The following is a 27,035-nucleotide window of genomic DNA, read 5'->3' as shown; positions in this document are numbered from 1 at the left end:
CTTTCTTCAAGTATTTAATTATTTTAGAACTGATGGTCAAAAACATTGTGGCAGTCTCTTCCAGTGATTGCATGCTTTGTGAGTGCTGCCCACTGACCCCATTCTCGCTACCACTGCGGTAGAATATCATTGTTACATCTTGAGGGAGCTTGACAAAAAATGTCTGTAACCAGGAGTTTTAAAGCATGTGTCACTAACTCTGAATAACTTGAGATATATCAATAATTGTGCAGATGGCTGCTTTTATAACACGGGACTTATAGGGCAATTCAGCGGAATACAATTTTGTTTTAAGTGATCCGCAGGGTTTGATATGTTTAGGAATCGTGACTTCTTAATCAGGGCTTCAGAGGTATAAAGTATTTGTCATTTTAACTGGGCATTCTGTCAAAGCTAAAGTGCATTATAGATCGTTCTGTTTGCAGTGGTCTCTGCAATTATGTGTATGTATGAAATACATTCATCAAAAACATCGAATGATAAACTGAGATGATGCTAGATTTTGTACAGAATCCAGAATCAATTAATTCTTCTTATCTTAAAGGTACGACTGAGTGAGTAAAATTTATAATGAACTTCCCACACTTTGAAGTTGAGCTTGGAATATTTTAAGTATTTCGGAACAGATCCCAATTATTTGGCACATGATGCCAAATTAATATCCTACGCTGAATTCCATTTCACCTATCAAACATCAGATAATTGTAAACAATTTTACAACACCAAGTTATAGTCCAGCAATTTTATTTTAAATTCACAAGCTTTCGGAGGCTACCTCCTTCCTCAGGTGAACGATGTGGAAATGTGGAACGATGTTTAAAATAAAATTGCTGGACTATAACTTGGTGTTGTAAAATTGTTTACAATTGTCAACCCCAGTCCATCACCGGCATCTCCACATCAAAACATCAGATAGGCTTAGATCAAAATATTTTCACTTAACCATGTATTCTCTTCGCCTCCACCCCCGGACTCCCCAATATAATCCTTAAGGCTTAATTGTGGAACAGTAGTGCTGGACTACTTTGTCATCACACTGCTGTTTGTGCCGTGAGACTATCTGCCAGTTAAGTCAATTATGCAAATGTATGCCAATTATTAGCTTTCAGTTTTCTGCCCTCAGTTTCAGAATGAAAGCTGCTAGCTTCATGAATTTTTCCATTTGTTCTAAACAAGTTCTTTTTAAAACCTACACCAGATATTTATTCAGATCAGTATTTACCTCTTTAAATAATAATCTGTGGCACTGAAATTAGTAGAATATTTCAAATTCTATAATTTAGGAATATACCCTTTACCTCCCCCCTAATATTTCAGGAGCAGGAATTTGGACGGCAGGAGGCTGCCACCAGGGACCCGTGGAAACGGTCCAGGGTGGTCAGGTCAGTGGATTGGGGAGACACCAGCCGCGATCGGAAGGGCGAGTGCCGGGGGTGGGGGGGTGGGGGGCGGTTGGGTGCTCCAACCGCTCCTGGTCCACAAGGAAACCCAAAACAAAAATTTAAACGTACCTTACTGGGCCTCTTCTGGCCCTCGATCCAGCTGCCAGCAGGTTTGGCCTGGCAGGAAAGCCATCACTGCTCCCCTGCTCAGTCCTCCGGTTAAAATAGCAGATCGAGTCTTGATGACAGCATCGAAGTCCAATCTGCATATTTAAGGAGGACTCCGCCAGCTTGGAGAGGGTGTCCTTGCCGCCTGCAATTTTAAATTGCAGGTGGTGAGATTGGGATGAGAAAATAGCGGGTAAGTCCCCCACTCGATTTCAACTGCCCCTCCCTCCTGGTTTCTGTCAGGTGGTGGAAGTTAAAATCAGTGCCAGTGTGAGACTCTTTCCTGCAGGAAGTCTTACTCTGCTTTGCTCTGCAGTCAGATCCAATCCCTGAGTCTGGATTTACACTGTAACTTTCAGCATTGGTGTGGATCAAATCAATTTTATGCATACATAAAGGTGTAGTGTAAAACACCACGACCTCCCCCCCACCTTAGAAGGAAAAAAGCAGCAGGTGCATGGGAATCCCATCACCTCCATGATCCCCTCCGAGGCACACACCATCCTGACTTGGACATATATCGCCGTCCCTTTATTGTCACTGGGTCAAAATCTTAGGACTCCCTACCTAACAACATTGTGGGAGAACCTTCACCACATGAACTGCAGTGGTTCAAGAAGAAGGCCCACCACCACCTTCTCAGGGCAACTAGGGATGGGCAATAAACCCCAGCCTTGCCAGCGACGCCCACATCCCGAGAATGAATTTTAAGAAAAAACTTACCCCTAGATGATGAAAGCTGCATGGGCTGAATGTTTCTACACATTTTTTTAATATGAAAGATTGTGAATCATTTATTTCTTTCCACTTCTTTCTCTCTTCCCCCACAAGACTCACTGTGCTGCTCATCTCTTGAGACCAAGAGGCCAGGCAACTTGCACCCAGGTTTCCAAGGTGATTATCAACTTGTCACTAAGAGGTGTGCAACAGTGGCTTGATGAGAGCCCCCTGTCTGCTTTTCCCTCTGTTCACTTGGATCTTCCTTACTGCAGCACAGCTGGGATTGGTAGCGTAGCAAAGTGGGGGAGGGGAAACTGAATCTTACCAGGAAATGGTTATCCCAATATGCTATGCCACCTTGTCCCTGCATTCTTATATGGTGCAATGTGCTGATATTACAAGGTTGTGACAAAAGGCCATCAACCTGAAACATTGATGCTGCCTGACCTGCTGAGTGTTCCCAGCATTTTCTGTTTTTATTTTTTAATACGACAAGGTGGACTGGAAAGTTGCTGAAAGTCCTCTTAATCGAGCAGAGTGCCAGATAGGGCTGGAATTTGAGCTTGTGACCTCTGAATTATGAAAAGAGGATGATCAGTGCTTTGCTGTTTCTACTTCAAAATACTGTACATACAGTACATTTTTGAGGTTGGACTTTGTTTCTACAGATGGAGGCTGAACATATGGCATTTAATGTGCCAACTTTGTCAAACTTCCAATTAACTGATTGAGTGCACATATGGCACCGTTAAGACATAAATCACTTCAGCACAAATGTGGTGCAATTTCCACATTAACCTTCTCACCAGCCGAGAAGTATTATAGGGGATTGAATCCCAGCACAAGCTGAGAGGGGAGAGACTATGGTGACTGTGATGCAGTTATTAAATTTGTTGGATCACACTTTGAATGCAGAAATGCAACACACTTTCAGCAAACAGATTTCATGGGCTCAATTTTAAAATGAAAGTCTGTAGGCGGTGGAGGGAGGGGCGCAAAGAAAATCGGAGAAATCCGGAGTGGGCAGGATTCCCGGCTCCAGTCCGCTGAAGCACGCGCACGACACAGTCATATGGGTGCGCACGCCGTTCTCAATCCCGGAAGTCCCACCGGCAATTAAAGCTGGTGGGACGATATTTAAACAAGCAAATGTACCTCATTGAGGTATTTAGGGTAGTTTATTTTTGGCATATTGAATAGTTTAAAATATTTTGATCGTACCTGGGTGGCTTTCCCATGGCTTCCGATTGACGCCTGGTCCGGATCAGTCAAAAATAAATTAAATAAAATTACATTTCCTACTGTAAAAAAATAAATAAACATACCTTACAAATGATGTCACCTGCAGCCCCCCCCCCCCCACCCCGATGTTAGATGTCTCTCCGATGTCTTCTGCACACCCTTCCGATGTCTGATGTCTTCTGCACCGCCCCCCTCCGATGTCCGATGTTTCCCCCACCAACCACACACAATCTCGCAACGGCCGATGAGGTGTCTCTCTCTCACTCTTTCTCCCTCCCCTCAGATGTGCAGCTCCTTTCGGCAGCCAGCCTGAAACCGGAAAGAGGCTTTAATTGGCCTCGTTAGGGTTGCAATTGCCAGCCTACTTCCCTTCCGGTTTGGTGCCTGCAAATCATACCCCCCCCCCCCCCCCACCAGCTGCCATCCCACTGCCCTTTTAAAATTGCGCCCCATATCTCTTTAATAACTGAAATTTTTTTGTTGTTGCATTTTATAATTTTCTTCACTCCTCTCCTGAAGGTGGTGCTGCTAAGCCCACCTGAGGCACCTGGGCCCAAGTGGCTGTTCCATGTGTATGTGCCTGGACACTGAATGTTGGTAGACTTATTCAAGTAAAGGGGGCATCATAGCTGAGCCCAATCCGTTCTCACCTGACGTTACAACAGTCAGCACGAGTCAACGGAGGTCATTAAAATTATTGAAGGGCTTTGATAGGGTAGCTGTAGAGAAGATGCTTCCACTTGTGGTGAAGACCAAAATTAGGTGCCATAAGTACAAGACAGCCACTAATAAATCCAATAAGGAATTCAGGAGAAATTCCTTTACCCAGCGAGTGGTTAGAATGTGGAACATACAACCACAAGGAGTAGTTGAAGCAATAGCTTAGATGCAATTAAGGGGAAGCCAGATAAGTACAAGAGGGAGAAAGGAATAAAAGGATATGTAGATATGAAGCAGGGAGAGAGGAGGCTCGTGTGGAGCCTAAACACCGGCATAGACCAGTTGGGCCGAATGGCCTGTTTCTGTGCTGTAAATATTATGTAATACTATGAAAGAGATCAGGTGCAGGAATCCTGGCTGATTTATTTTTGTATCCTTCTGCCTAGCCTAGGGACATTGAGGCTAATTGTGATGAGCCCACTACCACCTTAGCTGGTATCAGCTGACTCAGCACACACCAGAGACTGATCCTGGCACCTTCCTCATCTATATGGTTCAGAAGATCACCAGGCAATGCATTTGCCCCATAGAAGTACCAGAGGAGCTGTAATTTCCTCAATTTTTGTTATTGCCTATTCATTTACCCCAGATTAATCAAGCTATTCCCAAAATAGAAATCTGAATTTTTTTTCAATGGTAAAAAGGTTAGATAAAGTTAATAAATCATCAAAATTGATTTTTTTACCCTCATTTTGCATCAATGTGTGAACAAACTTCTGAAAAAAAATTATGCACAAGATTGCAATTCTACTTCTCCAAGGTTAATGTAGTCCAATGTGATAAATAGTAAGTGTTGAGTAAATGAGGATGAATATATGGCCCGGGGGTACTTCGGAGCTTTAACCGCGTGAGTTTTGTTGAGATGAGACAGGAGGCTGATTACAGCATTATAACACAGCTTGAATGTGATGTACCAGTGGGACACAATATTAGCTGAAACTATACCATTCTATAAATGCACAAAATTCCATTTTTTAAGTCGCAATGTAAGTTCCATTCTTAAATCTCGCATGGGTTCATTCCTACAATACACATTCATGTGAAAAGATCACAGAAACAAAATCGGTGAGTCTCTTGAGTGAATATAACATTAAAAGCTCCTCTATCCATCTATTAAAAAAAGACAGACTTTCATTTATATAGCGTCTTTCATGACCGTAAGACCTCCCAAAGCGCTTCACAGCCAATGAAGTACTTTTGAAGTGTAGTCACTGTTGTAATGTAGGAAACGCGGCAGCCAATTTGCACACAGCAAAATCCCACAAACAGCAGTGAGATAATGACCGGATAATCTGTTTTTTAGTGGTGTTGGATGAGGGACAAATATTGGCCAGGACACCGGGGAGAACTCCTGCTTTTCTTCAAAATAGTGCCATGGGAGCTTTTATGTCCACCTGAGAGGGTAGACAGGACCTCGGTTTAACGTCTCATGTGGAAGATGGTTGAGATTTTTTTTTCAGTTGTATTGACTGGTTCCCTCTTTGTGGATTTACACTGAGCAATACAAATGAGGAGGTTCCCAGATTTGATGGCCTATTTATGCTGACATAGCTGTCCTGAGTCTGGATGGTGGTAGGGTTTCTACTGTTAACCTCAGTGTCTCTGGATTAGGGAGCGGAAAATCAACCAGGTTTCCCATTCCCGATCATGTGGAGCCCCTGTGGCACAATAGCTGTATTGAAGCTGATACATGAACAGTGACGACTTCGGTGAGGCACTGGAGCGGAAACCCGTGTCCATAGAACTGTACTTTAGCCAGGAATCAGTGCTTTCAGGAGAGGAAAATTGTAAAAAAAAAGCTTGTTGTAATTGGCTGACTGACATTCAGCACTAATTATAATGTCTATATGGTTTAATTGTAAACAATTTTACAACACCAAGTTATAGTCCAACAATTTTTATTTGAAATCTACAAGCTTTCGGAGGCTTCCTCCTTCGTCAGGTAAATGTTCAGGAGCTCCTCGAAGCCTACGCATTTATACATATAGAACAATACATGGTGTTTACAGACTGCCCCTGCAACTGCCCGTTGCCAAGGCAATCACCGTGTTCAGACAGAGAGGTGTCACCTACAGAACCCCCGAATACACATTCAACAAAAAAACAAACAGGAAAAAAAAACAGAGAGAGGCAGAAACATCCGGAAGGCAGAGAAAGCCAGCAAATGACCCATTATATTAAAAACAGATAGCTTTTGTTCGCTGGTGGGGTAACGTGTAGCGTGACATGAACCCAAGATCCCGGTTGAGGCCGTCCTCATGGGTGCGGAACTTGGCTATCAATTTCTGCTCGACGATTTTGCGTTGTCGTGTGTCTCGAAGGCCGCCTTGGAGAACGCTTACCCGAAAATCGGTGACTGAATGTCCCTGACTGCTGAAGTGTTCCCCGACTGGGAGGGAACCCTCCTGTCTGGCGATTGTTGCGCGGTGTCCGTTCATCCGTTGTCGCAGTGTCTGCATGGTTTCGCCAATGTACCATGCTCCGGGGCATCCTTTCCTGCAACGTATGAGGTAGACAACGTTGGCCGAGTCACAGGAGTATGAACCATGCACCTGGTGGGTGGTATCCTCTCGTGTGATGGTGGCATCTGTGTCGATGATCTGGCATGTCTTGCAGCGGTTACCGTGGCAGGGTTGTGTGGTGTCGTGGACGCTGTTCTCCTGAAAGCTGGGTAATTTGCTGCGAACGATAGTCTGTTTGAGGTTGGGTGGCTGTTTAAAGGCGAGTAGTGGAGGTGTGGGGAAGGCCATAGCGAGGTGTTCGTCGTCATTGATGACATGTTGAAGGCTGCGGAGAACATGGCGTAGTTTCTCCGCTCCGGGGAAGTACTGGACGACGAAGGGTACTCTGTTGGTTGCGTCCCGTGTTAGTCTTCTGAGGAGGTCTATGCGATTTTTCGTTGTGGCCCGTCGGAACTGTCGATCGATGAGTCGAGCGTCATATCCCGTTCTTACCAGGGCGTCTTTCAGAGTCTGTAGGTGTCCATCCCGTTCCTCCTCGTCTGAGCAGACCCTGTGTATTCGCAGGGCCTGTCCATAGGGGATGGCCTCTTTGACGTGGTTAGGGTGGAAGCTGGAAAAGTGGAGCATTGTGAGATTGTCCGTGGGCTTGCGGTAGAGTGAGGTGCTGAGGTGCCCGTCTTTGATGGAGATTCGTGTGTCCAAGAAAGAAACTGATTCTGAGGAGTAGTCCATGGTGAGCTTGATGGTGGGATGGAACTTGTTGATGTTATCGTGTAGTCTCTTTAGTGATTCTTCGCCGTGGGTCCATAGAAAGAAAATGTCGTCGATGTATCTGGTGTATAGTGTTGGTTGGAGGTCCTGTGCAGTGAAGAAGTCGTGCTCGAACTTGTGCATGAAAATGTTGGCGTATTGGGGTGCAAATTTGGTCCCCATGGCTGTTCCGTGTGTTTGGGTAAAGAACTGGTTATCGAAGGTGAAGACATTGTGATCCAGGATGAAGCGGATGAGTTGTAGGATGGCGTCTGGAGATTGGCTGTTGTATGGTCATCTCCACATGTATGGTTTAAGTTTACCTAGGAGGGAGGGAGTTAGGAAAAGAGAACTTTCTTGAATGCAAAACTTCTGGCTTGAAATAACTTCCTTTATGTTGAACTTTAACTGCAGAACTGCTTCTACTTGAAATGTGCTGGCATTCCTGATCCAATAGCATCATAAAATTCACATCAACAACAACTTGCATTTACATAGCACCTTTAATGTAATAAAACGTCCCAAGGCGCTTCACAGGAGTATTATCAATCAAAATTAGACACCGAGCCACATAAGGAGATATTAGGACAGGTGACCAAACACTTGGTCAAAGCGTTAGGTTTTAAGGAGTGTCTTAAATGAGGAGAGAGAGGTAGAGAGAGGTAGAGAGGCGGAGAGGTTTTGGGAGGGAATTTCAGAGCTTTAGGCCTAGGCAGTTGAAGGCATGGTTGCCAATGGTGGAGTGATTAAAAGCGGGGATGCACAAGAGGCCAGAATTGGAGAAGTGCAGAGATCTCGGGGTAGGGGGGCGGTGTTGTAGGGCTGCAGGAGGTAACAGAGATAGGGAGAGAAGAGGCCATGGAGGGATTTGAAAACAAGGATGAGAATTTTAAAATCAGGAGCACAGGGGTGATGGGTGAACGGGACTTGGTGTGAGTTAGGATATGGGCAGCAGAGTTTTCGATAAGCTCAAGTTTATGGAGGGTGCAAGGTGGGAGGCCGGCCAGGAGAGCATTGGAGTAGTTGAGTCTAGAGGTAACAAAGGCAGGGACAAGCAGATGTCTGAAAGTCACAATTACAGCTTCTGTTTCTGCCAGGCCAGCAAGAAAAAGAAACTGCATTTCTGGCTGGTATTAATGTACTGAGCATTGATGGTCAGATAACACCAGGCTCCCCTGCCTCCAGGAGCTTTGGGAACTCATCTCTTGATGGAGATAGCAATGTCACATCAATTACCTTGCACCCTCCGCCGCTGAAGTCAGAACTGCTGCTAATGGCAGTTCTGTAAAGAAGATGCAGCATTCGATTATTGAGGTTTGTCCTATGCGTGATCCTATCTTCTGAACAATTCAAATGTAAAATTTGCTAAATCATGCATAATTTAATGCTAACTCATATTGTAATAATATGCCAAAATAGAGGCTTTGTGCTGAACTTTTGTATGCAGGCATGCTTTATATATTGCTCTTATTTACAAACTGCACAGCACCACAATTTAGTCATCAGGTTGTGATATTTGTACTTCTTCCTTGACCTGATAACAACTTGGACAGTTTTCATGTGGGTTGGACACAGTCACAAATGGGCTGATGACTAGGGGCAGCAAAGTTCAGAACAAAATCACTGCTTTCTACAGAAACTTACAATGTAGAGATATACCTGGAGATCATTTGTTTTGCAGAAAGTTGAATGCCCTCCATGGCCTCTTCTCTCCCTATCTCTGTAACCTCCTCCTGTCCTACAACCCCCTGAGATCTCTGCCCTCCTCCAGTTCTGGCTTCTTGTGCATCCCACTTTTAATCACTCTACCATTGGCACCCATGCCTTCAGCTGCCTAGGCCTAAAGCTCTGAAATTCCCTCCCAAAACCTCTCCGTCACTCTGTCTCTCTCTCCTCCTCGGGCTGTTCTCATGTATTTTTTTAGTGACTGGTTTCAGATGTCCATTGGTGAAGGGTCGGGAGCAGCTCAGCTGCTTTCCCCTAAGGATTATGAAACCTTCTTAACTTTGGTGGGAGACTTCATGTGAGAACTCAATTTCTTGCCTAGGTTGTGCAGAGTCATGGCAATGGAGGACCTGGTTTCCCATAGCGCACTTTGGTATGTGACAGTACCCTATTGGTTAGCTATGCCACCCTGCACTGTGGGAATACTTAATTCACTGCTGTGTTTATATATACCACTCAAGCAAAAGAACAGCTTGCTCTTTGTGAAACTGGGGTTCCCAGTTTCACAGTCCAGTGCAGTTTTTCTTTTCTGCCCTGTGTTCCAGCAAGAGAATGCTATGGAGCCAGTTACCCCAACATCCATTGTGGAAATAAAAGTTGTGTATTCACGCTGCAGTCTATATTCAGAATGATGGTGAGCAGATCACATTGTTGAATGTAACACTATCTTTGACTTTTGTTAATTTATAAAATAGTAACAAAAGCAGTTTCCAAATAAATTGTAAATTCAAATAAGGAAGCAGTAAAGCATTTAACAATTAATAGTCAAGGTGCACTCTTTTTCTTTAAAAATGGATTATATTGACTTCTAAATAGAGTTACATGACAATACTTTCAATAGAATGCTTTCACATGCGCTGTGTGTACCAGGCTTATCTCCATAGCATTCTCTTGCTGCCTTGCTCTCCAGCAAGAGAAAGAAAAAAAGGAAACATGGTAAGTACCAGTACCAGCAAAGGCCACAATCAGATGGGCTGAGAAATGAGGTTATGTGATGAAACCTCCAAGGATATGTCCAACCAGAGTTGGCAACCCGAGTCCCAGCTCCACTCAAATGTACGAAAATACATGCTTGGAGCATTGATCGCCCACCTTTGACAGTAACTGAAGGCAATCAATGACTAAAGAATAGCCGCATTGGTGGTAATAAGAGAGCAAATTCAGATTAAAGCATAGACTACCGGCCCGTGTGATTGACTGAGCTTGATGCTTTTAACTGTGTTCATGTTTTTGATGTGGAGATGCCGGTGATGGACTGGGGTTGACAATTGTAAACAATTTTACAACACCAAGTTATAGTCCAGCAATTTTATTTTAAATTCACAAGCTTTCGGAGGCTACCTCCTTCCTCAGGTGAACGATGTGGACACATCGTTCACCTGAGGAAGGAGGTAGCCTCCGAAAGCTTGTGAATTTAAAATAAAATTGCTGGACTATAACTTCATGTTTTTGGTGAGAGGTCATGCTTGATGTGTTAGCCAGCTCTTGGTGGAAAATTCTCATGATGTGGATTTGCCCAGTGTTGACAGTTAGGGGATGTGCGTCGTGTGGGAAGAAGGCACAATAACCACCAAAAATTTGTATATTCGGTGGTCCTGTAGGTAACATCACTCTGTCTGAACACTTTGATTGCCTTGACAACGGGCAGTTGGAAAGATTATCTGTAATCATCAGGTATTGTTCTCTGAATATAAGTGCGAAACGTTCAAGGATTTCCTGACATTCACCTGACGAAGGAGGAAGCCTCCGAAAGCTTGTGATTTTCAAATAAAATTGTTGGACTATAACTTGGTGTTGTAAGATTGTTTAAATATGTGGGAGAGGCTGAATGAGTTGCAGCAAGTATTATGAACAAGTTTTCACTGAGCAGTTTGAGGGAGGTGGAAATAATGAAAATCAATTGAGTTGTTTTCTGATGAGGACTCCATGCCACTAACAGATTTAAAATTGAAGGCCAGCAGCAGGACATGTCATGAAGTGAGGGTTTAGCATTAACCTTTCTTGAATATTTGTTCTATGGACAAGTTTTTACACCTGCATGAATTAATAACAAATGAACACCATTTCCAATCAAAGTGGAGGGAGTCCATTGTACTAAAAATCATACACAGCCTGTTCGAAGGGGCAGAATCAGTGGTAAATTGGCTTCATTTTATACACCGCTTTTTGTTCTTCAGTGAGGTGGCAGACAGACATTACTCCCAGACATTATGCGCTGTTTGTAAGTAGGCCACGTTCTGCTCCATGAGAGTAGCTTGGGATGATCCACCCTCCCATGTTAATCCTTTGAATGCCATGGGCAGGTTTACTGAGCCGCAGGAGCACCTCCAGGTGGATAGGATTTTCACATCAAAGACTGACCTGGGATATGATCATCAACATATCAATGATTGTGAACATGGCTGAAGTGTTCACATTTTTAAAATTTGATACGACCTTGTGTTTTGTGTGTTTAGGTTTAATATTACAGTAATTACCATATTCTTAATGTTTGGAACATAGAAACAGGAGAAGGCCAATCAGCCCCTTGAGTCTGTTCCATTTGAGTAACCATGTTACTGTAGCTCAGCACCTTAACGCAGGAGCTGGAAATGATTGGGCCAAGGAGACTTAAGATTCCCTGAGCCCGCTCACAATGTAAAGGTTAGTTATCCCCTGGCAGCAAAGTAGCAGCTGTATTGGGAGCTCACTCTGTAGGGCCAGTGACTCAACATTCTGATTCGCTCGTACAATCAGCATTTTACCTGCCTCTGTGACTTTTTATCCAAAATTGTGCCATTCAGACAATGATTTCCACTCCTAATTTAATGCAGCATTATATATCTAAAAAAATACCTGATGAAAGTAAAAACACAATCACAAGACCCCAGAGTTAAGAAGAATAATCAACACCCTCCCCCCCCATCAGCCAATAGATACAATAGATACAATTTAAACTGAGATACAAAAATTCATGTAGAAATTAGCTAGACGTTGTGTAACATCAAATGATTTGCCCTAATTACGTGGTGATCTTTGTTTTATTAAAACATGAAGCATTCTATTTATTGAAATGGATTTGAACTCTGCACATCCTGTTTTGTTCAAGTCTGTGTTGTAATTTGTTGAGCCTGGCAGCTACACATCAATGAAAACACTGATTCAAAATCCGTTCTGCCAAGCATTCAGCCACCTTCATGAAACAGATGTCTAATTTTAAAGTGAGTTTGTTTTTCCATTTATGTTTCTTCCCCCACCCCCCGATAAATTTCAATGTTGGTGGCTAATCAGTGGTAAAGCCACCAAAATGCACAACACCCCAGACGTCATTGTTCCAGGTCTGGCTGGAGGTAGCAGTCAGCTAAAGTTGAACTAATATTATGGATGTTCTTTCCCTACTGCTGATCCTGCATGACACAGAAAATTACATTGATATTTCTTGTAGTCTTGAACAAATTGCACTATAAAAATAGAACCAGGTGGCTCATTCTCAAAGAAACAGATTGTTGATGGTTTTTCGCAGCAGGTTTTATGATGTTTTTCCTGATAAATTGACTTGATCTAGTTTGGGAATTTCTTCTTATCCTCTTCCCACCTGCCCCCCCACCCCCCTAAAAAAAATATAGTTTCTCCCCCTCTCCTGTGCCACACCTTCCCTATGGTTGAGGATGGCAGATACAGTGCCAGTGCATGTCTCATTCTGTCCTCTTGTTAACTTTCGCACTCCAATGTGTTTTTGTTTCATTCTTCCAGACTGGGTGCAATTAGTAAATATGTGGAAATGCAAGGTGAGGACCTGTATCCCACTACACAGTGCAGCATGTTGGCGTACCAGTGTTTGGCTCCGCCAGTTATTAGATTTTAAATAATGTGAATATTTATCTAGTTCTTCAGACCTTTTTGTCTAGACTTATTTTTGTGTGCATCCAGGTAATGGGGTTTCCTAACTGGGCTATGGAATCCTGCTTTTTTTTCGTACATTTGGCATTTGACGTCCACATTAGACATCGACACTTCATGTATATCATGAGTAAGATGTAGAGCTAAACCTTTTTTCATTCTGCCCTAATAAAGTGCCTTAAAGCCAGCCCAGGATGAGCCTCTCTTGCTACATCACTGTGATTTTCCATTATCTACATCAACCAGTCCTTGGATTCTCTGACCAAGAATGCCATTCTATGGGTCAGTTTGAAAATTGGGTCCCTACTGTGTAATCTAATTTCCCTTGGGACTCTTATAGCCAACAGTTTGGGCAAGATTCCACCAAGCAATGGAATATTCAGACCCTATTGGCAAGTAGCAGAGAAAACCCATCGCTTAGCCCTGAGCTCAGTACAGATTAAACTACATGGATCAGTGGACTTAATGAAATCTACCCTTTATTACATGGCAGAAATGTTGGCCAGACTGTTGGTCCACTAAAAGTGCCGATTGCAGAATGTGGTATCCGGTTTTGGTCCTCTCACATGGTGGCTTCTGAATAAAGGTTCAGAGGAGGACCACTAGACTGATACCTAGTTTAAAGGCCCTCACTTACCACGATAGGCTTAAAGAGCTGAGGCTTTTTACTCTAGAAAAGTATACATTTCAAGGTCTTTAAAATAAAGAGGGAGGAACAGGGGACATAGGAGCAAGTTATGTAAACGTAGAAGTAGGTTAGATGTTAGGAGGAACTCCTTTTTGCAGAGAGTTGTTAACCTCTGGAACAAGTTGTAAACAATTTTACAACACCAAGTTATAGTCCAACAATTTTTATTTGAAATCTACAAGCTTTCGGAGGCTTCCTCCTTCCTCAGGTAAATGTGAGGAAGAAGGAGGAAGCCATACCTGAGGAAGAAGGAGGAAGCCTCCGAAAGCTTGTAGATTTCAAATAAAAATTGTTGGACTATAACTTGGTGTTGTAAAATTGTTTACAATTGTCAACTCCAGTCCATCACCGGCATCTCCACATCTGGAACAAGTTGCCAGAATGAGCAATGAGTGTGGATTCACAGCAAGTATTCAAACAGGAGCTGAACGAGCTCCTGAGAATGGCCAACTTAACTGCATATAGAAGGTAGGTGGGTATTGGTGGGTTTGTCTCCCAGTCACTGTGATCTCCTGCAGCTTGTTTGATTGCCTTCAGGCATCAGAGAGGAATTTCCTAGGTTTCTTTCTAAGTTTGCTGAAGGTTTATTTTTTTTTGCCTCTCAGGAGATTGTATGACGGGTGGTGGGGGTGGGGTGGGGAGGGGGAATGAGTGGGTAGGGATGATGGTGTCATCCACCTCAGTATAGGACAGGCTCGATGGACCAGCTGGTATTTTTCCGTCCTTCGTTTTCACACGTTCGTACCATCTGATCTTCATTGTTTGAAGATTGATTTCTTCAGGAAGTTTTGATTTACGATCTCCAAAGCTTCATCAGTTTTATTACTATTCCAATAGCCAAATCTGAGGGGAGAACACTGACACTATGCATTTGATACCTGAATTTTTGTATCTCGGTTTAAATTGTATCTATTGGCTGATGGGGGGGAGGGTGTTGATTATTCTTCTTAACTCTGGGGTCTTGTGATTGTGTTTTTACTTTCATCAGGTATTTTTTTAGATATATAATGCTGCATTAAATTAGGAGTGGAAATCATTTCAGATATTTGACCAGAGTTCATTGTTGGATATCCTAAATGTTCTGCAAGCTGGAGGAAATTGCCTGGGCAAGACAGGGTGAAATTGACATATGTGATGTTAACACTATGATCTCAAAAAGATTTTTATTTGTGCATATAGGGCCCGATTTTACCAGGGGTGCGGGTTCACGGCGGGTGGGCCAGCGGGCGCGTTGAAAACGCGCCCGGTGAAATTAGTGGGTTGCCCGCGCGATCGTAGCAGGCAACACACTAATTGGATCCACTTACCTGCTCCTCCGGGTTCCCCGATGCTGATCTGCGCGTCGGGCGGTCTGCGCATGCGCTGTAAGATCTATCAGCTGGAGGCGCTCTATTTAAAGGGGCAGTCCTCCACTGACAGATGCTGCCACAAACAGCAAAAATTACAGCATGGAGCAGCCCAGGTGGAAGGCTGCTCCCAGTTTAATGATGCCTCACCCCAGGTATCATTAGATGGGGTGAGGAGGAGGGGGAGGACAGAGATCTTCCCCCCGGCGGGCGGGAGGAAGCGGCCCACCTCTGCCACCAAGAAGGCCTGGCTCGAGGTGGCAGAGGGGGTCACCTGCGCCACCAACATATCGCCCACCTGCATACAGTGCAGGAGGCGCTCCAATGACCTCAGTAGTTCAGCCACAGTGAGAACACGTAGTCTTTCCCACATCTCCTTCGGCACTGCCAACACTACTCTGTCACATGACCCCTCATACCCACTCAAACCTCATCCTCATCTTACCTGCACCTACTCACCTCGCCAGTACTCACCCCGCCACTACCACGCAACCCAATCCTCATACAATCTCATGGCTCTATCCCATACTCACCCTCTCGTGCATCTCTCTCACGGCCAGCCTCACTCAACCTGCCACCACCTGTGCTGCAGCCACAGGGCATGCATCACATATGTGCAGTAGGCAGCGTAAGGCAAACGTGTCGCGAGCATGAAGGGGATGCACAAGGGTGTTTGAGGGATTGTCATGGTTCTTGCTTCTATTGAATTAAAGAACAACTCACATCACACATTAAATTGGCACCACTACTGCCATGTCTTCGCGAATCCTGTCCGGTTTGTGCAATAATGCCCGCTCCCGGGTATCCCTATGAGGACCCACCACTGATGCCACCCAGTGTGTCACTGCAGAGTGGGTGTAGGTGTATTTGCAGGGCTCTTCTGCGCAGACGACTGAGAGACATCGGGGATGTCCCCGGTTGCAGCCTGGAAGGCTGTGGAGCAGAAGTTCGGGAGGGCAGTGGTGACTTTGACAGCGACAGGTAGGAAGATGGCGCACGGGCCAGCCAGGAGCAGCTCGGCATGAAAGAGGCTGCAGATGTCCATGGCTACATGTCGAGTGACTCTGAGCCTCCGTGTGCACTGCTGCTCAGAGAGGTCCAGGAGGCTGAGCCTCGGTCTGTGGAACGTGTGGCGAGGGTAGTGCCCTCTGCGACGCATCTCTCTCTGCGGTAGCCCTCCCTCCTGCTGTACAGGTGGATGTGTCACAGCACTCTGTTGTGGAGCTCCACGTGTCAGAGGTGGACGGCGTGGATGGCGAGGCTGGTGATGCCGTTCGCCCTCCGAGGAGGTCATGACTGCAGCTACGGCGGCCCCCATCCGCAAGATGTACATCTGAGGGGGTCCGCGAGGTAGGCACATGTCTCCGGACCCCGGGGTGAGTGTGCAGGTTGGTGACTTCGACCATCAGGAGGAGGGTGGTGGAGGCCAAACTTTGTCCCAAGTGACAGAGCGGCCTCCTGCAATGGCTGAGGGTCTCCCCCCCCCCCCCCCCCCCCCTGTCAAATGGACCTTTGCAGCTGCCACAGGCTGACGGCTGCAACACGTCCATTTCAACTGGGACTGTTTCCCCCAGTGTGTGAAACAGTCCCATGTTTATCCAAAATCACACACAGTCCCTTAATCAGGTCAGTTAATGACCTGAACAAGCAAAGTAAATACACTCAAGTGGCATCCCGCTGGCTTTAATTGCCTGCGGGATTCCCACCAGCGGGGGCTGCGCACGCACCCCCGCACGTCAGCGCGGAACCCGGACGTGGGCGGGATCGAGGCGCGATCCGGTCCCGCTCCGGGATTTCGGGATTTTCGGGGCCCCCCGCCGAGAACGCACCCGGTAGCGGGTGCTAAAATCGGGCCCATAGTGTCTGATTGTGAGAACATTATAGCCGGCAGAGCGATGTGATAAATATCTCCACTCATGAGAGTAACCTACCATTAACATAATCATAAGTTTGTGATTTGTGGAGATGTATATATGTCACACCATACTGCTGATGAGAGAGGGAGGACACGTCAGAGACAGTGTGATAACCATCTGTACAAATATGCCCTGAGTAGGTAATTCATGGATGATGGTCATCGTTAGGTTATTTTTAGCGGAGTTTATTTACTGTGTCACACGGATAGCTGCAATGTATATACTTTCAATATGTTTACAATTTCTAGGAATGCTTAATGTGTTTGTATGAATTGCTTCCTCTGCTATTTTAAGAAGTATTTTAATACCTATTAAAAAAAATGTTTTATTACAAACATGATAATGCCTCCATCATTAAGTGTTTCTTTCTTAGCATCCCACAGTGTGATTTCAAGACAATATGTATTTAGAAAACAAAGGACAAAGCCTGCTACATTTGTATAATATACATGCTTTGTTTAAATGTATGGAGCAATGTATCAGAGTGTTTAATCTCCCATATAGCTTAAACCATTAAAGGTAATGTTGTATGTATTTTTCCTGTGGCATGTTGTCAAAGACAACTACAGGCAGCAAAGAGGTTACTGCACACACAGGTAGTTTTGGGGTGTTAAGGCAATGGCTGGAATTGACTGCTGCACATATTTATGTTTGATCAAGCTCACAAGTTATATAAATGTAATATGAAACCCCTGTAGTAGTCTAGTTATATAGTGGCTAAAGAACTGGAACTAAGACTTTTTAAAAAATGCTTTGAGTTTAAAACAAAAATTAATGAATGTGAGGACTTGGCAGTTGACTTTATTTGACTGAGTTTCAGCTTGGCTCAGTTTTAGCACTTGTTTCTGAGCTAAGCGCCACGATTTGAGCACATATCCAGGTTAACACTTCAGCGGAGAACTGAAATTTTGTTGCATTATTAGAGGTCTTTGAGGTGCATGAAGTTGAGGCTGTTTCTGTCTGCTAGACTGAACATAAAAAAATCCCCATGGTACTATTTGAAAAGTAGCATGGCATGATCCTGGTGTTATGGTCACCATAGATTCATTTGCAGACTGTGAGATCGTGCTGTGTGATGTGTTTGTCTACATAACAACAGTGACCGTACTTCAAAAGGAATCCATTGGTTGTAAATTGCATCAGGACATCCGAGGACTTGATCAGGTTCTATATGGATGCAAGTTCTTTCTAATAATTGTAGGTGAGCCTTGAAAGGCTTTATGGCATTGTGTGAGTTGGTTGCTGTAAAGGCAATTTGTGTTGGCTCACTGTGCTGTGCAAATGTTAGAAATGTCCATTGTGGAAAGAGGGCACATGGGGTGTAGTTGCTATTGAGGCTGGATTGTAGCATAGTGCACAATATTTTAAAGTAGTATTTTTTCACAGTCAATGAAGATAAATGACTTTCTGGGATGTTTTTGTGTTTTGTTTCAGTTGTGGTTTTCCACCTCAGTAAATTTTAAAGGAGACTTTTTTTTATTCGTTCCTGGGATGTGGGCATCGTTGGCAAGGCCAGCATTTATTGCCCATCCCTAATTGTCCTTGAGAAGGTGGTGGTGAGCCGCTGCAGTATGTGTGGTGACGGTTCTCCCACAGTGCTGTTAGGAAGGGAGTTTCAGGATTTTGACCCAGCGACGATGAAGGAATGACGATATATTTCCAAGTCGGGATGGTGTGTGATTTGGAGGGGAACGTGCAGGTTGAGTTGTTCCCATGTGCCTGCTGCCCTTGTCCTAGGTGGTAAAGGTCGGGGGTTTGGGAGGTGCTGTCGAAGAAGCCTTGGCGAGTTGCTGCAGTGCATCCTGTGGATGGTACTCACTGCAGCCGCGGTGCGCCAGTGGTGAAGGGAGTGAATGTTTAGGGTGGTGGATGGGGTACCAATCAAGCGGGCTGTTTTGTCCTGGATGGTGTCGAGCTTCTTGAGTGTTGTTGGAGCTGCACTCATCCAGGCAAGTGGAGAGTATTCTATCATACTCCTGACTTGTGCCTTGTAGATGGTGGAAAGGCTTTGGGGAGTTAGGAGATGAGTCACTCACCTCAAAATACCTCGCCTCTGACTGCTCTTGTAGCCACAGTATTTATATGGCTGGTCCAGTTAAGTTTCTGGTCAATGGTGACCCCCAGGATGTTGATGGTGAGGGATTTGGCGATGGTAATGCTGTTGAATTTCAAGGGGAGGTGGTTAGACTCTCTCTCTTGTTGGAGATGGTCATTGCCTGGCACTTGTCAGGCGCAAATGTTACTTGCCACTTATCAGTCCAAGCCTGGATGTTGTCCAGGTCTTGCTGCATGCCGGCATGGACTGCTTCATTATCTGAGGGGTTGCGAATGGAACTGAACACTGTGCAATCATCAGCGAACATCCCCATTTCTGACCGAATGATGGAGGGAAGGTCATTGATGAAGCAGCTGAAGATGGTTGGGCCTAGGACACTGCCCTGAGGAACTCCTACAGCAATGTCCTGGGGTTGAGATGATTGTCCTCCAACAACCACTACCATCTTCCTTCGTGCTAGGTATGACTCCAGCCACTGGAGAGTTTCCCCCCAATTTTACTAGGGCTCCTTGGTGCCACACTCGGTCAAATGCTGCCTTGATGTCAAGGGCAGTCCCTCTCACCTCACCTCTGGAATTCAGCTCTTTTGTCCATGTTTGGACTAAGGCTGTAATGAGGTCTGGAGCTGAGTGGTCCTGGCGGAATCCAAACAGAGCATCGGTGAGGAGGTTATTGTTGAGAAAGTGCCGTTTGATAGGACTGTCGACGACACCTTCCATCACTTTACTGATGATTGAGAGTAGGCTGATGGCCGGATTGGATTTGTCCAGCTTTTTGTGGACAGGACATACCTGGGCAATTTTCCACATTGTCGGGTGGATGCCAGTGTTGTAGCTGCACTGGAACAGCTTGGCTAGAGGCGCAGCTAGTTCTGGAGCAGAAATCTTCAGCACGACAGGTGGGCCCATAGCCTTTGCTGTATCCAGTGCACTCAGCCATTTCTTGATATCACGTGGAGTGAATCGAATTGGCTGAAGACTGGCTTCTGTGGTGGTGGGGATATCGGGAGGAGGCCGAGATGGATCATCCACTCGGCACTTCTGGCTGAAGGTTGTTGCAAACGCTTCAGCCTTGTCTTTTGCACTCACGTGCTGGACTCAGCCGTCATTGAGGATGGGGATGTTTGCAGAGCCACCTCCTCCCGTTAGTTGTTTAATTGTCTACCACCATTCACAACTGGATGTGGCAGGACTGCAGAGCTTTGATCTGATCCGTTGTTGTGGAATCGCTTAGCTCTGTCTATAGCATGTTGCTTCTGCTGTTTAGCATGCATGTAGTCCTGTGTTGTAGCTCCACCAGGCTGGCACCTCATTTTTAGGTACGCTTGGTGCTGCTCCCGGCATGCTCTTTGTCTACTGTTGCTATGCACTAGATACGTTCTTTTGATAAGGTTCATACTTCCTAGCAACAAGATCCCTTTAGCGTTTTTAATTTCTCTGACGACTCCAATTTAATGTAGTGCACTGTTTCAATGTTTAATTTAGCCTCTATAGATTGTTCTGTTGAGAAGTTGGATCACATTGTGCAGCAGCTAATTCATAACAGTTAAAAGTAGTTCATGAATAGATGGTTTCCCATCAGTGATGTACTGCTTATGTGAACCAAGGCACAAACTCTGGGCCATACCGGAAAATAGCTTGGTGAGAGAAGGTTGACATATTGTGGAGCTTAGCAAGTAGTTCATGACCGGCAGCTATAGGGATTTTATAAAGGTAGGTAAGATGATAGCACTTTCAGCCTTCTAAGTCCTACTCTCTGGAACACCCTCCCTAAACTATTGTGCCTTGCTGCTACTCTTTTTAAATCCTTCTCAAAACCATGGCAAGTTGTGAAATTGAATTTTTATGGGCTGGCCATAAATTACTGAAACACACACCTGATGCCAAAATGTGATCTGGAAGATTAAAATCAGAACCCTCCCCCCACCCCCGCAACATCTGCTTCTGTGTCTTATGATGTGGAGGCTTTCTGCATTTTCCAAAAATATTTATTAGCAGTAAAACAAACCTCAGAAGTCAAATCACAATCCCACCCTTATCTTACCACCTGCTTGAGTCTCGACTTGGGAAAAAGTGTTGACCCTACTGCCTAGGTCATTTCTTCAGGTATAAGATGTTAGGTGATCACATGAGGGAAGGAAAACAAAGGGAAAGTTTTTTTTCCCCAAAAGATGCTTTGAAGACATACTATCAAGTCCATAAATTATTAAAGAGTTTGGAAATGTATTCTGTAACTTATTCGTATCTAATTACAAGTTACTTTTCAACAATTTGGATAAGTTCAATCTTGATAAATCTTTAGAAATGTATTTGTACTGCAGAAGAAAATGTAGTTGTTTTATGAATTGGCAGCTTTGATAATGAACAATGATTAATGTATTCCAAAATGCATAGGTGATGCAGCTCTGACGAGATTAGTTCGATCTCTGTAAATTGGAATGTGATGAAGCAGTGATCACTATCTGCCATACCATTGGAAACTGATTGAAAAACTGCTTACTTCAATTAACATTTGTACAGTTCTGCCTTGACTCCAGTTGGAAAATAAGCCCAACACTGGACAGACCGGAAAGTCTAATAATAGATACTCTTGAGGTCAAACAATCTGTTTAGGAACATAATATTGAGCTATAAATATTTTTCCCAGAACTTGCTATGTTTTTGTCTCAAAATCTGTAGTCTTATTGAATAAATTCTCATCTGATTTCGATATTTATTAATTATTGTCTTGATTCAGATTTCAGACAAGTGGTTGTGACTAGGTTCAGGCTTGTTTGAGACAGTATTAACTTCTGCTACTGCAAGGGCATATACATCAGTGAATGAAGCTTTATGATGCACATCTCGTGGTGATGTCAGAACTTGCAACCCAAGACATTCTGCGGTTTGTATCCTGATGTGACAGAAGGACTTCTTAAATTACGTCTGGTTGACTCATTTGACATACCCTTTTAAGATATTATACATTATGGTTTATGCTTAGCAAAATGAGGATAGCTGTGTTAAATAACAGAAGTCTGGTTCTACTTTGCCCTCAAGCGACAGCATTGAGCTTGCCCAAGTAATCGCACAAGTCAATTGCAGGTTGGAGCTGCCTTAACACACAACCTTGGCAGTGATCCTAATACCCAACTTTAGCACTGCACTGTACTACATGAGCATGAATTTATCATTTAATGGGATGTTTACATGTTATTGTTAAACCCCCCTTTTTAAAAAAAATGTAGTATTTTCAATTTGTTTTTAGTTTACAGGTGTAGAGCTCTTTATGACCAAAAAGGGTAATCTGTTTCTATTTTTCAATTTCGTTGAAATGTTTAATGTCTATTTTTAGTGGGTTTTTTTGGGCTCATCCAGGTAGGGGATGTCATAGCTAATGAACGGAACATATTTCTACTTTACGTATCTGAAAAGAAACTAGGAATGGTCATCCTAGCTCAGCCTTCCTATTGCCGGTTCTCTCTTTCTAAGTACTTTAATTTGCTTATTGTTATGATCTTCCTCAGTTTAATAATTGGCAGCTTTACATAATGTATATTTTGTGTGTTTGCAGTGACTTTTTATGCAGCCCAACTAGTCTGTTTTTCCTTCTAATACTTGGTGACTTTCCACTCTGTATTTTGCATTGGAAAAATGTATCTGCTGTCTGGAAGTTAAGAAAGGTACATTGCAAATAAGTAGTGAAGTGGTTAGGTTGCTGGTCTAGTAATCCAGAGAACATGAGTTTGAGAATTTTAATTCCGTTTTTAAAAATCTGGAAGTAAAAAGCTGGTATCAGTAAAAGTGACCATAAACCTGTCGGATTGTCGTGAAAACCCAATGGGTTCACTCAGGGAAACCTGCCGTCCTTACCCGGTCTGGCCTGTACATCACTCCAGTCCCACACCAACATGGTTGACTCTTAACTGCCCTCTGAAGCAGCCTAGCCCCTCAGTTGTATTGAGGGTGAGCAATAAATGCCAGCCTTGCCAGCAACGCCCACATCTCGAATTAATTTTTAAAAATTGAAATTGAAATCATCAAAGGGTTAGTGTCTTTCACAGCCAAGTGGCTGATGGAAGCAGGTTTTACTCTATTTGCCCCTTAAAACCTGCATGAAAAGCTTCGGTATTCAGTACTGGGGGGAGATAATTGATAAACTAATCAAACCTAGAGAGGATAAGACTCTTGGTCCAGATGGATTGCATCTGCACATATTAAAAGAAGTTAGGGAAGAGATAGCAGAGGCACTATTACATATATATAAAAATTCATTAGAAAAAGGAATAGTGCCAGAGGACTGGCGGACAGCTGATTCCTATATTTAAAAAGGGAGATGCAACCAGTCCAGGGAGCTATAGACCAATTAGCTTAATGATAATGGAATCGTTACTCAAAGATGTAATAGAAAAACATCGAGAAACCGAAAACGTAATAAAGAATGATCAGCACGGATTTCGAAAGACCAACCTTATTGAATTCTTTGAAGGAGTAACAGAAAGGGAACACAAGGATAATGCAGTAGATGTAATGTATTTAGATTTTCAAAAGGCCTTCGATAAGGCATCGCATAGTAGACTCATGACTAAGGTCAGAGCATGTGGAGTCAGGGGAGAAGTAGCAGAATGGATAGCAAACAGGCAACAAAACAGAAACCAGAGAGTAGGGGTGAAGGGTAGTTACTCAGACTGGTAAAAGGTGGGAAGTGGTGTTCCACAAGGATCAGTGCTGGGACCACTGTTGCTTACTATTTACATAAATGATTTGGACTCGGGAATCGGAAGTACAATTTCAAAATTTGCGGATGACACCAAAATGAGGAGGACTGCGACAAAATACAGGAAGACATCAATAAACTTGCAGAATGGGGCGTGTAATTAGGAACATAGGAACAGGAGTAGGCCATTCAGCCCCTGGTGCCTGCTCCGCCATTTGATAAGATCATGGCTGACCTGTGATCTAACTCCATATACCTGCCTTGGGCCCATATCCCTTAATACCTTTGGTTGCCAAAAAGCTATCTATCTCAGATTTAAATTTAGCAATTGAGCTAGTATCAGTTGCTGTTTGCGGAAGAGAGTTCCAAACTTCTACAACCCTTTGTGTGTAGAAATGTTTTCTAATCTCGCTCCTGAAAGGTCTGGCTCTAATTTTTAGACTGTGCCCTCTACTCCTAAAATCCTCAACCAGTGGAAATAGTTTCTCTCTATCCACCCTATCTGTTCCCCTTAATATCTTATAAACTTGGATCAGATCACCCCTTAACCTTCGAAACTCTAGAGAATACAACCCCAATTTGTGTAATCTCTCCTCGTAACTTAACCCTTGAAGTCCGGGTATCATTCTAGTAAACCTACGCTGCACTCCCTCCAAGGCCAATATGTCCTTCCGAAGGTGCGGTGCCCAGAACTGCTCACAGTACTCCAGGTGCGGTCTAACCAGGGTTTGTTGCATATGCTGTATAGCTGCAACATAACTTCTGCCCCCTTGTACTCTAGTCCTCGAGATATAAAGGCCAACATTCCATTTGCCTTCTTGATTATTTTCTGCACCTGTTCATGACACTTCAATTATCTATGTACCTGAACCCCTAAGTCCCCTTTGGACATCCACTGTTTTTAACTTTTTACCATTTAGAAAGTACCCTGTTCTATCCTTTTTTGATCCAAAGTGGATGACCTCACATTTGTCTACATTGAATTCCATTTGCCACAGTTTTGCCCATTTACCTAATCTATCAATATCGCTTTGTAATTTTATGTTTTCATCTACACTGCTTTCAATGCCACCAATCTTTGTGTCATCGGCAAACTTAGATATGAGACTTTCTATGCCTTCATCTAAGTCGTTAATAAATATTGTGAATAATTGAGGCCCCAAGACAGATCCCTGCGGGACTCCGCGAGTCACATCCTGCCAATGTGAGTACCTTCCCATTATCCCTACTTTCTGTTGCCTTTCGCTCAGCCAACTTCCTAACCAAGTCCGTACTTTTCCCTCGATTCCATGGGCTTCTATCTTAGCAAACAGTCTCTTAGGTGGGACCTTATCAAATGCCTTCTGGAAGTCCATATAAATAACATCCATTGACATTCCCCTGTCCACTACTTTAGTCACCTCTTCAAAAAATTTAGTCAGGTTTGTCAGGCACGACCTACCTTTCACAAATCCATGCTGGCTCTCTCTGATTAACTGAAAATTCTCGAGGTGTTCAGTCACCCTATCCTTAATTATAGACTCCAGCATTTTCCCCACAACAGGTGTTCGCCTAACTGGTCTATAATTCCCCGGTTTCCCTCTCTCTCCTTTCTTAAAAAGCGGAGTGACATGTGCAATTTTCCAATCTAGAGGGACAGTTCCTGAATCTAGAGAACTTTGAAAGATTATAGTTAGGGCATCTGCAATGTGCTCACCTACTTCCTTTAAAACCCTGGGATGGAAACCATCTGGTCCTGGGGATTTGTCACTCTTTAGTGCTATTATTTTCTTCATTACTGTTGCTTTACTTATGTATTGGCAAATGAATTTCAATACAGATAAGTGTGAGGTATTACATTTTGATAGGAAGAATAAGGGGTCATTATGGGGTTAATTTCTCGAAGGATAGAATTATAAAGCAGATAAGTTATGTTAAACTTGTACAGAAGTTTGGTTAGACCACACTTGGAGCACTGTGCACAGTTCTGGTCTCCATATTATAAAAAAGATATAGAGGCACTGGAGAAGGTGCAAAAAAGATTTACTAAGATGATACCAGAACTGTGAGGCTATACCTATCAGGAAAGGTAGAGCAGGCTATGGCTGTTTTCTCTAGAAAAGAGAAGACTCGGGGGTGACCTGATAGAGGTCTTTAAGATTGTGAAATGGTTTGTTTGGGTAGACTTGGAGAAGATGTTTCCATTTGCTTGGGAGACTAGAACTAGGGACCATAAATATAAGATAATCACTAATAAATCCAATCGGGAATTCAGGAGAAACTTCTTTACCCAGAGTGGTAAGAATGTGGAACTTGCTACCACAAGGAACAGTTGAGGCGAATAGCATGGATGCATTTAAGGGGAAGCTGGATAAACACATGAGGGAGAAAGAAATAGAAGGATATGCTGATAGGGTTAGATGAAGTAGGGAGGGAGGGGGCTTGTGTGGAGCATAGACCTATTGGGCCAAATGGCCTGTTTCTATGCTGTACATTCTATATCATTCTATGTAAAGTATCCAGGCTAAATCAGCATTTGGCAGAGTTTGCATGCTCGCCCTAATTGTGCTAGCAGTTCCCATTTGTTTTGTAAATTACAGTGCAGACTCAGGTTTCTGCACTGTTTACAGTATGAGTGAAGTTTTTATGTACACACCCGTCTTCCTTCGGGACGGTTAGAAGCGAAGCTTATTAGATTCTAGTAATTGCTGTCATAGCGAAAGCTATTTGTAATGGAGGAAGCAGCACAGCCTTGTACTCCACAGGAAATATCAGTACTTAGAGATTATATTAGAACCCCTGGTGTTAATGCCCCAGGCTTCTGTAATAAGTAGTAAAATACTAAATTACTTTTGTGGGAACATTGACTAATATGCAAAGTGGATATTGAATAGGACTAAGAAGCATTTGAGCTTCAAACTATATATTACTTGAAAAGTTTAAAACTTTAGAATTTTTTTCAGGTCAGGTGTTATTGCAGACAGATTGTGTGAAAGTGATGTTTTTCTTTGGACTGAGATCGGTATCATTCTTACAATCTGTCAGTTCCCGACACTGGAAATACACCAGTAGCCGAGTATGAGTTTTGTTCGGTGAGGGACTGACTGATGTGCTGCATCGTTGGTCGTTTTTGGCAAGGGATTTTGAAGTTGCAATTGCATGTCCATTCTTCTTTAATGACCCTGCAGGAGTGCAGCTTTTGATGACAACTTTCCATCCACAATACATTATTTGTGATTTTAAAAAAAAAGTGAAGCTTGACCTGTCCTCAGATGACAATGAATGTCAATTGAAGTGTATCCTTGCT

General features: G+C 43.7%; 1 protein-coding gene across 3 annotated transcripts in view; it reads left to right on the top strand.

The window, feature by feature from the left end:
• The window catches only part of mad1l1 (mitotic arrest deficient 1 like 1), a 730,635-nt gene that overhangs the window by 229,407 nt on the left and 474,193 nt on the right, over positions 1-27,035 (top strand). The gene's annotated exons all lie outside the window — the stretch shown is intronic.

The sequence above is a fragment of the Heptranchias perlo genome, chromosome 22 (assembly GCF_035084215.1).
Source record: "Heptranchias perlo isolate sHepPer1 chromosome 22, sHepPer1.hap1, whole genome shotgun sequence".
NCBI classification, from domain to species: domain Eukaryota; kingdom Metazoa; phylum Chordata; class Chondrichthyes; order Hexanchiformes; family Hexanchidae; genus Heptranchias; species Heptranchias perlo.
The sequence above is the reverse complement of the archived record's forward strand: the minus strand, read 5'-3'. Positions and strand labels throughout refer to the sequence as shown.